This window comes from Palaemon carinicauda, chromosome 5 (genome assembly GCF_036898095.1).
Source record: "Palaemon carinicauda isolate YSFRI2023 chromosome 5, ASM3689809v2, whole genome shotgun sequence".
NCBI lineage: Eukaryota > Metazoa > Arthropoda > Malacostraca > Decapoda > Palaemonidae > Palaemon > Palaemon carinicauda.
In genome coordinates, this window is record NC_090729.1 from 75,139,029 (window position 1) to 75,157,319 (window position 18,291).

General features: G+C 38.5%; 1 protein-coding gene and 1 long non-coding RNA gene across 4 annotated transcripts in view; one reads left to right on the plus strand and one right to left on the minus strand.

Moving 5' to 3' along the window:
- The window catches only part of LOC137641340 (uncharacterized), an 826,722-nt gene that overhangs the window by 119,580 nt on the left and 688,851 nt on the right, over window positions 1–18,291 (plus strand). The gene's annotated exons all lie outside the window — the stretch shown is intronic.
- Window positions 4,651–18,054, minus strand: LOC137640471 (uncharacterized). The gene is made up of 3 exons (XR_011044358.1): window positions 17,942–18,054; window positions 15,237–15,353; window positions 4,651–5,339 (listed from the first exon to the last, which is right to left on the minus strand). It is a non-coding gene; the product is annotated as an uncharacterized lncRNA (long non-coding RNA).

Sequence of the window (18,291 nt, forward strand, 5' to 3'; positions counted from 1 at the left end):
ATCTTATAAACTTTAGCAATAGATTTATAGCAAATGTGAAACATGTATGTGTACACTAATTAATATGAGTGTGTGTATCAAAAGGCAGTTTTCGTTTCAAAGAGCATAATCACTTGCAAATAGACATGTTAGTGCCCGTCATCACATGTAGCTGCATATTATTAGATAGCAATGTTTTACCATACCTACTACTACTACTATCTTACAAAAGGTGTGAAACATTACATTTAAAGAAAAAAATAATTCATGAGTTAAATAAGTTAGATATTGAATTATGATATCCTGTTAAATAGCATAAATGAAGATCGAATTGTAAACAGTATTGGCACGTATGGTATTTCCCTCTTCACCAGTGCGCCTTTTCTTGTATTCACACTTCACCATTGCACCTTTTCTTGAATTCACTCTTCACCAGTGTACTTTTTCTTGTATTCACTCTTCACCAGTGCACCTTTTCTTGCATTTACTCTTCACCAGTGCACCTTTTCTTGCATTCACTCTTCACCAGTGCACCTTTTCTTGTATTCGCTCTTCACCAGTGCACCTTTTCTTGTATTCGCTCTTCACCAGTGCACCTTTTCTTGTATTCGCTCTTCACCAGTGCACCTTTTCTTGTATTCGCTCTTCACCTGTGAACCTTTTCTTGAATTCACTCTTCACCAGTGTACTTTTTCTTGTATTCGCTCTTCACCAGTGCACCTTTTCTTGCATTCACTCTTCATCAGTTCACCTTTTCTTGTATTCACTCTTCACCAGTGCACTTTGTTTGTATAAATAAATACTTAAATATATAAATTTGCAGTTCCTTTGTTCTTCTATACCATATAAAACAAAGATTCTCACAGTTTTAGTCATGGTACATAGAGAGGTCATGGCACTAAAAATTTACCTTAATCCTCCATGTGCTAATATTGCACTCTCTTTAGGCCGTTCTTAAAAGGGTTTTGCACCAACTTCGACTCTTAAGAACTGTTGATCCTTTATCAGGAAGGTCTAAAGAATATTTATACAAAGTTTCATTTATGTACGTAAGACGTGTTTTAAATGTGCAAAAAAATAGCGCCCTCTTTAGGTCGTTCTTAAATGGGTTTTGCACCAAATTTGACACTTAAGAATGACTGATTCTTCATCAGGAAGCTCTAAGGTCTATTTCCACAAACTTTCATTGATGTACTCAAATTGTGATTTAAATGTGACAGTAGCGCCCACTTTGAGCCCTTCTTAAATGCGTTTTGCACCAATTGCGCCATTTAAGAATGGCACATCTGTAATCACAGTGCCAAAACGAAACTTTTATCACAGGTTTGGTTGATGTACTCCAAAATGCAATTTAAACCGGATTTGGGGGGCAGTTCAAGCTGCGCCCCCTACTCAACGCACCAACGGCATAACTTAAGAATGACCATTCGAGGATCCCCATCATACTAGCTGATGATTTTAGCTATCAAACCTTTTGTACTCGAAATGTAATACAAATCTCTGTGAGCTCCCGGACTATTATAAAAACATGTTTAACTTATGCTGAGTGTAATCTATCCCAATTTGCGTTAAAATATGTGAAAAATTACAAAATTACAAAGCGTGCATCCGAAAACAAGCTGCTGTCGTTGACTTCGGCGGATTGTGTTATTGAATTTAGACTTACCAAGACGATTCTTTATAATATATTTATTCTTTCACATTGTTTATTGACAAAACATATATCTGATGGAGAAATATAGGTTAATAAATAAGTTTCGATTCACTAATTATTCGAGAACAATGAAGGTGTTCGGACAAAAATACTTCCGACCAATCAGGTATCAGGAACCTTTCCGAGCTAAAAGGGCACCCCAGGGTGCGATTATGCACCGCTATAAAAAATAGACTATAGTATTGTAACTTATCTTGTAATAATAACCACTCCATTAACCTTTCTATTTTCTCCTGGTTTGTATCTTATTACTAACACCTCTGACTTCTTTGGATTGGCGATAAAAGTAAATTTCTTTAGATCTTCCAAACTTCGGCAGTTGCTTATGACTTTTTCTACTTTGTATCTATTATATCATCTACATAAATCAGAATTCTATATTAATGTTGCTAATAAAGATTTTTGTCTTCTCACTTATAGTATTAACATGTCCGTCACAATTGAATATAATTTTGGTCTAAGAATTGTTCCTTGTCTTACTTGGGGTTCTTTGACTGGCCGTACTACATTGGATCCTTCTGTTTGGTTACGGTTCATTTTCTCTTTGCCTACACATATGCCGAATAGTCTGGCCTAATCTTTACAGATTCTCCTCTGTCCTCATACACCTTACATCACTAAGATTACAAAGCAATTCTTCTTCACCCAAGTGGTTAACTACTGCACTGTAATTGTTCAGTGGCTACTTTCCTCTTGGTAAGGGTAGAAGAGATTCTTCAGCTATGGTAAGTAGGTCTTCTAGGAGAAGGACGCTCCAAAATTAAACCATTGTTCTCTAGTCTAGGATAGTACCATAGCCTCTGTGCCATGGTCCTCCACTATCGTGGGTTAGAGTTTTCTTGCTTGATGGTACACTCAGCACACTATTCTATCTAATTTCTCTTCCTCTTGAGCTTTCTCGTTTAATTTCTATACCATCTTAGGATCATGTTTCCCTACCATCTGCTCACTTCTTTGATACAATACTAGGTAACAAAGGATCCTGGAACCTACACGTGCTCGAAGTCGAACAAAAATAGATTGTTTTTTAGGAACATTAATATCGCCATTAGTTAATTAGGTTAAACATCAAACTTACGGGCAAGTAAGGACGGACACATCAAGTGGAAAGAGAAAAACAGAAGTGAGATTTGAAGTGATGAACACTTGTGTTGTTAGACATAGTTCTAATTCTAAGTCCCGTTCTTTGGTGATATATTCATCATCTTTAGCAGATTCATGCGATTTTTCAACAGTGATGATATTGCATTTTTCACTTATTGCTTTTATTTCATTCCATAGCATATATTTTTAGCCTAAATATAAAGTTCACAATATGTGGATGATCATGGCGGCCATCCATTTACCATATACCGTAGCCACCGAGATCTCTCATGGTGGCCACGGTTATACGCCCAAAGAAATATTCAAGGCAATCTTGATTCAATCTTTGTGTCAGTAGGTAGTCAATAGCATGAGAGCCTTTTAACATACCAAGCAAAACAATGGTAGATTCACATGATAGAATTATTCCTTCCTGGAACTGGAAAAGACTTTTTGTATTAAGGGTTTTAACTCTCAAAGTATTCACTACCTCGATGACCTTGAGCAGTGTACCCGTTTGTTTTTCTACATGGATACCAAAAGCATTGCCATTACCCAAACTCTCCATACACGGATGAAGAATTCATTATGTCGAACCAGTCATTTTATGAAAGAATAAAATTTGATTTCTACTCTTCCCCTAAATATTTTAATGGGGTTATAGATAGTAATTGAACTGCTAGATTTAAATGCATTTAATTAATCTTATATGCAAGCCCATATTCTGTTTTTGTTTTAGTAGGCACTTCTCGTATACCAGCATATGCAATACACTCTCCATTCTTGAAGAAAACACCGGAGGCGATAAAACTATTTCTAACTAATTTGATTAATTGGGGAACATATGAGAACAAAAACTTATTCTGCCTTAGGATTTTTGAAAGATGTCCGATTTTCAAGAGGGCCAGTTAACTTACTGTTTCCACATACAGAGATTTTTAGCACCCATGTTATGCACCACTGCTCCCACAGCATAACCTAGATCTTAGTTCTACCTTTGATATCATTTCTAATAGTACTTTGTGCATATCTCCTTGATCGAATTGGCAGTAAATTGGCCTTATCCATTTGCGCGCAAGACCTTGCAACATGGCCACCTGTACATTTTCCTGCAGTTTGTATAGGACACAAACTGCAGGAAAATGTCCCTTTGTCATAGCTCCTTTCATTCTTAATACTAATTTCATCAAATGAAAAAAAGCAGCAATACCTAGTAACCGAGCCTTCATGTCATCTCTGTAATCCACTGGTTTTAAATGAATCGAGCAAGCAGTAGCCTATAAATCGTTAATTCTGTGTGCACAGCAACATACAGGTATCTACTAAACTATGTATGTGTTTGCTTTTGGAAATCGATGTTATTTCATATTTGAGTTTTTAATTTTTCACGTATATAACAGCCAAATACTTTGAATTTACTTGGCATTATCATTGATGGAATGATTAAAAAGATATATGGACACAATGATTTCTATTATGTTGCCTCTATGGGTATCTAACTTTGCTTTGGCTACCCACGCCTACAACCTAGATTAATTTATGTAAATTAATATTATCTAGTTTGGTGTGCTGTGAATATTCTGTGAACCTTGTATAATATTGTAAAAATGTTAAATCTTACATATAGTTATTGTTTATGTATGCTGGCTATTATTTCCATTTTGCTGTTACTGTTTTGCTATTTTTTGTTAAACCATTTATGTTGATTTTACATAATCTACGATGTGTATAACGGTTGAACATGGCAGGTGAACACCCGAAGCCGCAGAAACCGCTATCTATTCTGAAAGAAGAGTAAATGGTGAAATAAGGACGCCATTAATAGAAATAAATGCTTTATTCCTTTCATGTTAAACAGACATTTTCCTCTTAGTAAAAAAAAGGATTTCCTGAAATATTAAAATTCATTGCAGAGTTGGTTGTCTATTCATTTCACAATTTTTAACAATATTGGAATATTAATCCTTACAGTGGTAAAGAAAAAAAAAACTTGAAAAACATCAGCTTTGGAGTTACGGAACTGTTGATAGAATCAAATAAACATTTTCCCTCTATAATATACAGTATGTCAGTTTGTACACAAAACTAAATGAAGTATAAAACAAAAGAAGTAATCTAGTAGCTTTGATAAAACTTGTGTCATGAGACACACAGCCTACAATGCTATTAAAATGTGGCTCATGTAAGAAGGAAACAACAAATAATACTTTTTTTTTCTAAATAAAAGTTGCCATGAGACACTTAGCCTACAATTCTATTAAAAAACATGTGCCTTACGTAAGAAAGAAAGAAATATCGATTAGTCGCAGGGAGGAGGTACCCCCAGAAACCAGAGTGGCGATTCCACAAACAGTAGACACGGAAGGCAAATTAAGTTAATAATTGCCAATCCTGCACCAAACACAGTCATAAGGACTTTAAATCCCGATGGGTGGAGGCTGTCTTCCAATCTGTGCTGGGTTTCAGGCCTTGAAATAATGAACTGAAACAACTCACATAACAACCAGATGAGTAGTCCCACTGACATGAAGATAACTAACCATATCATTGTTAGGCTTAGGATCTGAAAAAAAAAATAAGAAATTAATAAATAAAACAGGCGTTGTAGAGGGATCGTCCTTTTCTGTAGAGTTGATCATAAAAAAAAAAAAATACCGTGATTTAAAAAAAAATAGAAATGACAGCCTACAGATGTTTTACCTTTAAAGAATTAAGCTTGAGATAAGAAAATGTGCCAATATCTAGTCTCACCTATTTGTATCTGTACTTCATTACTGCAATTATAGACAATTCATGCAATCATTAATACCAGCACCAAAAACGCGCACTTTAATACTATTATTATTATGATTATTATTAGTCAGCAAAACTTTAGTGCTATATACATATATATATATATATATATATATATATATATATATATATATATATATATATACCTTTCCTCTGAATTATGAAAAGCCTAAGATCCACATTTCCATTATTCTGTGCTAACATTCCTTAGCACTTAATTTTTGTATCCAAATTTCTAACTTTTATTTTTCAATTATATTATCCTGAAACCTCCTTAGGCATTCTGTCCTACTACTGTGCTTGTGATACTAGCCATGTGACTGGTCTGGATAAGAGTTTTCCCAGATGAACAGGAATCTTAAGGTACCCTGACACTTGCACGAATTTGTGGCACGCATTGTCACGACTCGAGTCGTGAACTGGCATGAACTCATCGTGAACTGGAGTGAACTCGTCGTGAACCTGTCGTGACATCATGGCATGTCTTGGCGAGAATTTTGAAATGTTCAAAATTTTGGTCACAACAAAATTTTCGTGAACTATGCACGAACTGTTCGTGAACGCGTTGTGAACTCGTCAGGACGATGCGGGAGGATGCGTGCCATGCCATGACTGTCACAAACTGCCAAGAATAGTTCACGAACAGTTCACGTCGAGTTCACGAGTAATTGACGACATGTTCACGAATATGAGCGCATCACAGCGTGGCTGTGCCTTCCCGCAGACATGGCCACGTGTACTTCACGCATTGATGGCACGAGCAGTTCACGACTAGTTTACACACTTCACACTGCATGGCACGAGGAGTTCATGACCAGTTCACGACCAGTTCACGCAAGTTCACGACTACTCTGCGACATTAGCGCTCGCGTCAGTGTTGGGGGGCATATATAGAGCTTCGAGGACACTGCTCGCCATTCCAGAGCTCGCCAGCGAAGAGACAACATACCTAAAAATAAGCTGATAAAAGGAAGTGGGAGAAGGCCAGAAGCCAACAGGCTAGAGGCAGAGACCGCTGATATTATTATTATTATTATTATTACTATCCAAGCTACAACCCTAGTTGGAAAAGCAAGATGCTCCAGGGGCTCCAACAGGGAAAAATAGCCCAGTGAGGAAAGGAAATAAGGAAATAAATAAATGAAGAGAACAAATTAACAATAAATCATTCTAAAATACGTAACAACGTCAACACAGACATGTCATATATAAACTATTAACAACATCAAAAACAAATATGTCATAAATAAACTATAAAAAGACTCATGTCCGCCTGGTCAACAAAAAAGCATTTGCTCCAACTTTGAACTTTTGAAGTTCTACTGATTCAACCACCCGATTAGGAAGATCATTCCACAACTTAGTAACAGCTGGAATAAAACTTCTAGAGTACTGCGTGGTATTGAGCCTCGTGATGGAGAAGGCCTGGCTATTAGAATTAACTGCCTGCCTAGTATTACGAACAGGATAGAATTGTCCAGGGAGATCTGAATGTAAAGGATGGTCAGAGTTATGAAAAATCTTATGCAACATGCATAATGAACTAATTGAACGACGGTGCCAGAGATTAATATCTAGATCAGGAATAAGAAATTTAATAGACCGTAAGTTTCTGTCCAACAAATTAAGATGAGAATCAGCAGCTGAAGACCAGACAGGAGAACAATACTCAAAACAAGGTAGAATGAAAGAATTAAAACACTTCTTCAGAATAGATTGATCACCGAAAATCTTAAAAGACTTTCTCAATAAGCCTATTTTTTGTGCAATTGAAGAAGACACAGACCTTATATGTTTCTCAAAAGTAAATTTACTGTCGAGAATCACACCTAAAATTTTGAAAGAGTCATACATATTCAAAGAAACATTATCAATACTGAGATCCGGATGTTGAGGAGCCACCGTCCTTGACCTACTTACAATCATACTTTGAGTTTTGTTAGGATTCAACTTCATACCCCATAATTTGCACCATGCACTAATTCTAGCTAAATCTCTATTAAGGGATTCACCAACCCTAGATCTACATTCAGGGGATGGAATTGATGCAAAGAGAGTAGCATCATCTGCATATGCAACAAGCTTGTTTTCTGGGCCAAACCACATGTCATATGTATATAGTATGAAAAGTAATGGGCCAAGAACACTACCCTGTGGAACACCGGATATCACATTCCTATAATCACTATGGTGCCCATCAACAAAAACTCTTTGAGATCTATTACTTAAAAAATCAATAATAATGCTAAGAAACGACCCACCCACTCCCAACTGTTTCAGTTTGAAAACAAGGGCCTCATGATTAACACGGTCAAAGGCAGCACTAAAATCAAGGCCAATCATACGAACTTCCCGACCACAATCAAGGGATTTCTGTACAGCATTGGAGATTGTAAGAAGGGCATCACATGCTCCAAGGCCTTTACGAAAACCAAATTGCAAACTAGGGAGTAGATGATTACCTTCAGCAAACCTATTAAGACGTTTTGCCAGAAGACGTTCAAAAACTTTAGAAAATATGGGAGTTATGGAAATTGGGCGGTAATCAGTGGGACTTGAGCTACCACAAACACATTTACATAGAGGAGTAACATTACCAATTCTCCAACTAGTGCTAAAAGCTCCTCTTCTTGCTATCTTGCGCAAAATAACTGATAACTTTGGAGCTAAGAAATCTGCTGTCTTTATAAAAAACAAAGGAAAAATACCATTAGGGTCTACACCTCAATAAGCATCAAGGTCCACCAACAGAGCTTTAATCTCACGAGATCAAAAAGCTAAACTAGTTAGTTTAGCCTCAGGAAAACAGGAATGAGGAAGTTCAAGTTTTTCAATACTCTGTTTACTGTCAAAAAGTTCAGCCAAAAGGGTTGCCTTTTCCTTTGGACAGTGAGTGACTGAGCCATCTGGTTTAAGTAAAGGAGGAACTGTTGCATCTACACCACCAAAGAGTGCAGATTTAAGGGTAGACCACCATTTATGTTCCTGAGTTGTACCAGAAAGTGTTTCTTTTATGGTTAAATTGTACTCCTTTTCAGCTGAGGCATAAACTCTCTGAGCAAAAGCTCGAAGCTGAGTATAGTTGTTCCAGGTCAAATCTGATCTGTTACCCTTCCAAAGATGATAGGCCTCCTGTTTCTCCAAATAAGCACGTCTACAATCATCATTGAACCACGGTTTGTCCTTCACTCGGTACCTTAGCACACGAGAAGGGATACGCCTATCAATTATATTGACTAGATTCTCATTCAAAGGGACAACAGGATCTACACTATTATATAATTGTGACCAATTCAAGCACAAAAGATCAGGTAAAATCCCATTCCAGTCTGCTTGGGATTTCATATAAATTTTACAAGAATATGATATATCAGGGACAGGCTGCTCAGTCTTCACTAATTATGAAATCAAGGCATGATCAGATGTCCCGACTGGAGAACCAACCTTACTAGTTATAACGCCAGGGGAGTCAGTGTATACGAGGTCCAAGCAATTACCAGACCTGTGAGTAGCTTCATTTATGATTTGCTCACAGCCTGATTCAGAGGCAAAGACTAAAGATCTTAAGCCATGGCGATCGGTAGGAGAGATAGAACTTAACCACTCCCTATGGTGAGCATTAAAATCACCAACAAAGACAAAAGAAGCCTTTCTATCATCTTCTTGTTTCTTGTATCTTAGCCATAATGGTAAGAAGACAATCGAAGATAGAACCATCTATGTCTGGATTCCGGTAGATCGAACACAAATAAAAGTTGTTATGCCTGCCACAAACTTTTATTACCTGAATCTCATGACATCCACATTGATAGCAGGACTTATGAGAAGCAGGGTACTCGGTCCTAATATACACCGCCATTCCCCTGACCCTAGGGATGGCATCACGTTTCAACATTATTGGCTTCTTAAAACCAGTTATAAGGAGCTCAAATGAGTGCCTCATATTAGAAACCAAAGTTTCTGAGCACAAAAGAATATCATACTGTCTGGACGCAACTGTAAGGTCTTGGATATTTGCATGAAGACCACGAATATTGCAATACAAAAGACGACATTGACGAAATCTAGGACGTACTGGTCCCGGATTTCGCTCAATGTCTCCAGACAGCATAAGAATTAATAGAAATAAAAAAGAGACATCATACTTAAAAACTAGATTAACAAGAATTATAACAAAAACAATACATACAGAATTATAAACAAAGTGATTGATGATACCCATAGACTATAGTAAAAAGTCGGAAAAACTGGTCAACATGGAGGAGTTGATACATCATGCAAGGCTAAATACCCTCCAGGATAGCCACTTCAACTGAAGGGAGGACAGTAAGGATGGTTTTGAGAAGAAAAATAATCAGAAAAAGGAAAATACAACCTCTTGATAAACCACCAAGCATCCATGGCCCTTCTATAAAGCCTGCCCAACACACCATTTCAAAAAACAAGAGGAAGAAAAAAAAATAAAAAAAAATAAGATAGAATTGTGTGCCTGAGTGTACCCTCAAGCAAGAGAACTCCAACCCAAGACAGTGGAAGACCATGGTACAGAGGCTATGGCACTACCCAAGACTAGAGAACAGTGGTTTAATTTTGGAGTGTCCTCCTAGAAGAGCTGCTTACCACAGCTAAAGAGTCTCTTCTACCCTTACCAAGAGGAAAGTACACTGAACAAATTGCAGTACAGTAATTAACCCCTTGGGTGAAGAAGTGTTAAGTATCTCATTGTTGTCAGGTGTATGAGGAAAGACGAGAATATGTAAAGAATAGGCCAAACTATTCTGTGTAAGTGTAGGCAAAGAAAAAATAAGCCGTGACCAGAGAAAGGGATCCAATGCATTACTGTCTGGCCATTCAAAGGATCCAATACCTCTCTAGTGATAGTATCTCAACGGGCGGCTGGTGCCCTGGCCAACCTACTACCTATAGAGATAATTCTTCTCACTCATCAATATCAAGTCTCGATCTCGTGATCCCGGAGACACAGCAGGAAACAAGCCAGAGACAGCCATCCAGTGAGGACGAGATGAAGCAGAAGAAGCGGGTCCGGATGTCGAAGAAAGAAATCCCTGACTACCACTGGACTGAAGTGGCAGAGACTAGGTTGGCCGACCTTGTGAAGGAGAACCCCATGCTGTTTGACAAGAAGCACAAGGAGTGGATCGACGTGGTAGCCAAGAACAGCCGGTGGGAACAACTTGGAGAGCAGCTGGAGCCTCCTGCCACTGGTGGCCAATGCAAGAAGCGTTACGAGAACTTGAGGACCAGGGTTGGGAAGGTTATGAAGAAGGAGAAGAAGAGGGGAGCTGGCCAGCCCCAAAGGAGTGCCCGTGATGACCAGATCATGGAGACATGTTTTTTCCTCATACAACACATCGTCCGGGGAGAGACAGTCCCCAGTGAGCAGTTTGCTGGCTCAGAGTCAGGTGCAGTGACGGTCAGTGACGGAGACGATGATGAAGTGAGGTCCACAAGTTCCCACAGCCAAGCATCTACTAGCACCTGGAAGGACAAGGGCAAGGGGAAGCGGTCCATCCTAACAACAGAAGCCACACCCAGCGACACCTGGGTGTCCCACAAGGACATCAGTACTGTAGTGAAAAATGTGAGAATCCCAATGTCTACATGTAGATTGTATTCCAGTTTCATCCATTGTTTTTGACATAGAATGTTCAATATGTTGCATTGAAATGCTGTACTAAATTGTAATAATGTTTGTATGTTTCAGATCATGTCCAAAGCAGATTCCTTGGGGACCTCGTTCACCGGCCAGCACAAGATCGTTCACGATTTTTCGTGCCTGCTGGAAGGCCACATGCATGCCATCCCAGAGGACTACTGGCATGAATTCCAGATAGAGTACCTCAACCTTGTACACTGCTACAGGCAGTGGCGTTAGGTCTTCCAGCAGCCACATCAACAACCAATCATGATGACCTGGCCAGGCCCACAGCAGCAGCAACCTTGGCAGCCCCCTTATCAGCAGCAGTTCTGGCATCCACCTCAACCAGCAACCCCGCAGGCACCACCAGAGCAGCAGCAGCAGCATCGTCCAGCCAGTCATCCATCCTGGATGCCGCCCCAATCACCACAGTATTGAGGCCAGTCTTCCTGGCCCCGTACCACGGAGTGGCAATCAGGGATGCCACCTCCACCGTCAGCCACCCTTGTCCAGGTTCCTTCACCATCAACTTCATTATCGTCACCCACCCTTGTCCAGACTCCTTCACCAACACCTTCATTATTGTCGCTGTCAGCCATATTCAAGACACCTCTGACACCACTCAGCTTCCCGGTCCTGACCCCGGGGTCCGTCGAGAGCAACCTAGAAGAGGGAATGTCACCCTCACCCCTCTACACCTCCAAGGAACTCAACACCACGCCAGTCCAGGAGGCATCCCCACGCAGCAGTAAAACTACCACCAAGGACACTGACTGAGATGAGATGTGACACTTGTAAATATTTGTAAATAATTGGACTGTGATAATTGTACACATTGGATGTTTTCTATTTTAATGTAAATAAAATGATTTCTTATTTCAAAACACTTAATTTTCTCTATAACCTTAAAATAAAGAGAAAGAAAATGGAAACGAAAAAATTATAAAAGAAAAATAAACCAAAAAAATTTTGATGTTTGCTGTTTTAATGAAAATAAAATGAATTCTTATTTCAAAACACTTAGTTTTCTGTATAACCTTAAAATAAAGTGAAAGAAAATGGACACGAAAAAAAAAATTAAAAAAAGGAATGAAAAATAAACCAAAAAATAAAGGGCAAAAAAATCCAGCAAGGACAAGGACTGAGATGAGATGAGACACTTGTAAATATTTGTAAATAATTGGACTGTGATACTTGTACATATATGATGTCTGCTGTTTTAATGTAAATAAAATGCTTTCTTATTTAAGAAAATAAAGGGCAACAAAAAAATACACACGAAAAATGTACGTTTCTTTTATTTCAAAAATGGAACAACTACTACAATTCTTTCTTGCCAACGGACAGCACCAGCAGGGGACATGTAGTAATGTGAAAGGTAGTCTCGCTGATCCTTTGCATCCTTCTGGGTATGATAGCCGGTTAGAGGCACCAGCCCCTGCAGGTGTTGCTCAGTCCTCCATCCACCAGGGATCAGATCATGTGTGTCCGGATCTTCGTAGTCCACTTCTGAAATTGAGTGTGAGTATCTGATGAGGATGAGGTTGTGCAGAACACAGACACACATGGTGATCAGGTTGATGGTGTCGGGGTTCTGCTGCATCGTCGTGTAGAAGCAACGGAACCTTTGACTTAAAATTCCAAAGGCATTCTCCACAACATGTCGGGCACGAGACAACCTGTAGCTATATATGCGTTCTTGTAGGACTTGTGACCGATGGGAGAATGGTTTCATCATCCAGGTTCGGAGAGCAAAGGTGTCATCCCCTACGAAGTGATAGGGCACTGGGGGGTCATCATTAGGGAGTGGTTCTGGTTGAGGCACTCCAGCTCTGTTGTCTTCTACAGCATCATGCAGGGAACAGTTGCTCCATGTTCCTCCATCCGACGCACCACCGTCTGCCCTAACATTCACATAGAGGAACTTGTAGGTAGCATCTGCCACTGCCATCAGTACAATGCTGTGGAAGCCCTTGTAGTTGTAGTAGTAAGAGCCAGCATTGCGTGTCTTCTTTATGGCGATGTGCTTTCCATCCACAGCCCCCAGACAGTTGGGGTAATTCCATCTGGAGCTGAACCTGGCAGCAACTTCCTTCCAGTCCTCTTCAGTTTTGGGGCAGCACAGCACTTCGTCCTTGTAGACCGCGATGATGGCTTTACACACCTCTCGGGTATGAACTTGCAGATGGTATTTGCTTCAACCCTGAAGCTGTACAGCAGACTTTGATAGGAATTTCCAGTGGCTAAAAAGCGGAGGGTGGCAGCCAGCTTGAGTCCAACTTGAAGCAGTTCCCTCATGAAGGTGAACTGCTTCTGCAGGTGAGGGGTTAACTTCTCAACCATCTCTTGGAACAGGTCAGGTGTGATTCTGAGGTAATTTTTGTAGCCCCTTTGATCTTCCTTGTGGAGCAGTCAATAGACTGTCATACTGTCCAAACTCGTGCCTTCTGGTTAACCATTCCCTGACCCACACTTTCCTTTGTATCTTTCTTCGAGGTGGGGTTGCCTTTTGTTTCTCTTCTTCCTCTGCCAGCCTTTTCTGCTGCTCTCCAACAATGGCTAGAGCAGCTGCCAGGTATAGGTATCTTCTCCTCTTTGCAATGGTGTCTCTGACAGTAAGCATTGTTGTCTCTTCCACAGCGAATCAAAGAATGTCCTCGGGTTGGAGAAGCCCCGTTTTTATATGGCGTGGCCAAGTCGGCACGACACCATCCGCATTGCGTGAACTCGTCGTGCCAAGGGGGGAAGTGCGCAAACTATGCGCAAACTATACGAGAACTCGTTGTGCCAGTTCGTGTCAATGTGAACACGAATGGGCACACATTCATGAACTATTCGTGAACTCGTCGTGAACTCATCGTGAACTATGCGTGAACTCATCGTGAACAGTGCGGGAACCTCCCAGTTCGTGCCACAAAATGTCACGACTTGCCACGACAAATTCGTGGCAAAAAGTCGTGCAAGTGTCAGCCTGGCTTTAGAATCAACCATAGACATTATCCAATCCCACCTCGCGAAGGGTATGGGGATGTAACAAGCATTATTTCTATACTAGGTTACAGGTTATACAAGGGAAATGGTTATTACCTGCAAACAGCTAAGGCCAGCTTGCAGAGGACCATGGGTGCTGTTTCAAAGAGAGGGAAAGGTGAAAGAAAGAGCCAGTCATTCCTAATATTCACCCCAGACTAATCCTGGATAACCTATGCCCTCAACCACCTTTTACGTGTCCAGCAAGGAGCTTTTACATAGCATGGAGTGATCATGAGTGGAAGGTGAATCCGTTGTTGTTTGCAAATGATACTGTATTGGTTGCAGACTCGGAGAAGCTGTGTCTGTGTTAATTAGTGACAGTTTGGAAGGATGTGTGAGAGGGGGAAGTTGCAAGTTAATGTGAGTAAATGTAAGGGTATGAGATGCACAAGGGAGGATAGTGCTAGACTGAATGCCATGATGAATGGAGAGTTAATTGAGGAAGTAAACCAGTTTAAGGTAATTAAACTAAAATAACCAAGAATAAAAATAACCTTGATGTTGCTAAAGGTCCCAGGAACTGATACGCGGTTTGTCGAAACGTGATATTTACCTTCACCAAGACGGCTAATAGCATGATGATCAAGTGTGGATGTGGGCTGCCCCAACTGTCATTAAATTCCCCCCCCCCTTTTTTTTTTTTTTTTTTTTTTTTTTTTTTTTTTTAATAACGAAATAAGAAGCTGCTGTCTGGACTCATCTTAATTTGCTGGAAAAAAATTAGCGCCTATCATATTTCTTATCCATGATCTGGATATTAATCTCTGGCAGCGTAGTTCGTTCAGTTAGTTCTGAGTTCAACAATCATATATATATATATATATATATATATATATATATATATATATATATATATATATATATAAAGATTTTTCATAATTCTGACCATCCTTTACATTCAGATTTTCACAGACAGTACCATCCTGATCACAATACCAAGCATGCAGTTAATAAATCTCATTAGAAGCTACTTACGCGGCATAGTATTTTGCGGGAAAATGCCCTGCGTTTGCGCTCTCGTTTTTCCCGTTGACGAGGAGGTGGTTGTTCGGGTTTCTGCTCAATGTCGATGGATCCTGCTGCAGTTGCCATCTGTGACGTATGAAAAGGGAAAATGAGTTGATTTAAGCTCAACCTAAGATTTCCAAGTCAATAGATGAACTCTATATATATATATATATATATATATATATATATATATATATATATATATATATATATATATATATATATATATATATATATAATTTGTGTATATCAGAATAGAAAAAAAGGATGTAGGCCCACATACATGAAAGCGAATAACTTAACTTTTTCCTTTTCCCTAGTAGGCCTACCTGATTAGGCTTTGATAGCCATGATAACCACTACTATCATATACCTTTAGTTCACACTTTCCTTAGACATCATTGTAATAAAATCACATGATTAAATTATCATAATTTTGTAGGAACCTTTAAACATAATTTGGCTAGACTTGTGGCTCCTAACGTAAGACCTATAGACTTAGCCCTTACTTATAAAGTTTTTAATTATATTGTGCTATTCCTTTTGATTATTAGATCTAAGGTTGCGTTTTCAAGAAATCATTTTGTTAACGATCAATTTAATGCGTAATCTCCCTAAAGCTGACTTAATTGGCTTAGATAAAGTGTAATACTATAACAGAGAAATGTATCTCTGACCTCAAATATTCTTCAATTTCAAACATCTCAAATTGGGCAAAAAAGAATTCCCAGTTTCCTCTGAATTGGTCCTATAAATACCATTCTTGAATACATTAATATGGGCGAATGAGGAAAGCTAGCTCATTCTTATATCGCAGCATCGAACTTTTTTTTAAAAATATATCATGCTCTGATCATTGAACATCTGGAAGTTTAATTAGGTCTAATTAGTACCTTTAGAATAACGGCAACCGTTGATACAATACCTAATGAAATCGGCGAACGTTTTTTATCTTTCATTTTAAAAACACATTTTATTAACTTACATTATTTGCGTAATTATCATAGAATAATAGTTTAAAGAAACTAACCATTTAGTTTCCAACACTTCTTGTGAACAGAATCTAACCATTTTACATCTTAATTCTTTTCCCTACAAAAGTAAAAGATATTCATCTACAGATGAATAAACAGTCAAGACTCATCCTAAACATTTATTGCTCTCTCTCTCTCTCTCTCTCTCTCTCTCTCTCTCTCTCTCTCTCTCTCTCTCTCTCTCGCTCTCTCTCTCTCTCTCTCTCTCTCAATAACATTATATTTTTAAAGATTACCCTTTCATTACTTAGTTTGCCTACGCATATTATACCAAAAAATAATCACATTTTAAAGCACAAGACTATCTTTATTCTAATTGTTTTCAGGGAATTTGAGTTTTATTTTCCATATTGGCCTATCTATTTCGAAGAATTATATGTATCTGTTTCAATAAATTGTAGTGGTCTACCATTTAGTTAACCTATAACCTTTGTATTATCAGTCTTGATCATTATCCATTACAGTATTTGGTTTATTAATGCCTTTATTAAGTTTTATCTCTTGGGATTTACTTAGGATTTCGTTAGACCGAACTTATGAAGGTTTAGATGGCTCAGTTTGCCTCTCCTCGCCTGCTCTTAGGCCACCTGAACTGCGCCCTTCTCGATTATATAATTTCTTTTAAGCCTATAGGCTTAGGAAGAAGATAAAGCCGGAAGAATGCTACACCCAAAGTGTGGAGAAATTTCACAAATCCTTCTTTATGCTCTGATAGACACCCTTTTTAAATTACAAGATTTGATGCAAATATATATTGTTGCTATCTGACATATAGCCTAGGTCTAGGCCTTGGTATGCTATAAGGCCAATAGCTTAGGCCTACACTTCAGAGCCATATTCGTTGTTATTGTCTTTCTGCAGAATTTACACATATGAGCTGTGGGTGAATATGTCTGACCTGATTATAGTCTTCCGTTTGTAAATTAAAAGTCAAATAATAAAGAGATAAAATTAATTATATTTCTAATAGCGAAGATAACTCAGCACCTCGCTTATTTGCTTATTCATTTGTCATTATTCCCTCAAGCTGATGAAATCCCTCTAGAGAATAGACCTATATAGGTAGGGTTGATCATAACCTAAGCTATGACTATGAAAAATGTATTGCAATTTTCGAAATCACGATTCTAACTAGTATTTTCTATATACACAATACGACATAAGCAAAATGATTAATAAATTTGAACTCAAATCCCAAACGCGTAAACCCTCTCCGAATAAACTTTGCTTATTTTTTTTCTTTATCTTGACGTCCTCTTTCTCAGTCTCCTTCCATCCAGACAGATACTTCCAAGACTAGTCTCATGGAGTCACGGTGACAGAGGGATTCCTGTTCTACAATAACGTATTCAATTATTGTTCTGAAATAGTATTCGAACATGAAATGTTCTCTTAACGCTCGAATATCTTTCAATGATAAAATCATACATAACAACTTAACAAGTGACCAACGTTGCCCTTACACATAGGCTATACGTTTTTACAAAGTGAAATATAAGACTTAACGTAAGAACAACGCTTGTCCAATGTAAAAAAGAAAAGGGATCACCAGTTTTTCTGCATACTGCACCAACTTATATTTCTATACCCAATTCATCATATTATACAGTAAAATGTATTCACCAAGTTTTAACTTACCTCAGCTACAGATATGGTTGAATAACGGAGCCTGGATCGACGGGAACAAGCTATACGTTGACCAACTTCGTTCAACACTGAGCGTGAACTGAACTGAAGTCAGTGGAGTGTTCGTTAAGAACTCGAATCACTGATGATGATCACGAAAAGCTTTTGAAAAAAATTTCCTTTTGTGTTTGATGTCGCTAGCGTTTATTGTCATAGAAATCGCTTTTTTTTATTTGTTTTGCAAATGTTTTTAGGTTTTCTCAGAATAAAGAAATAGCTACTGAGAATATATTACATAGATTTATATTCACTCCTGTATTTTAATCGAGAGACTTGCTGATTGAAACGCCAAATATTTTTCT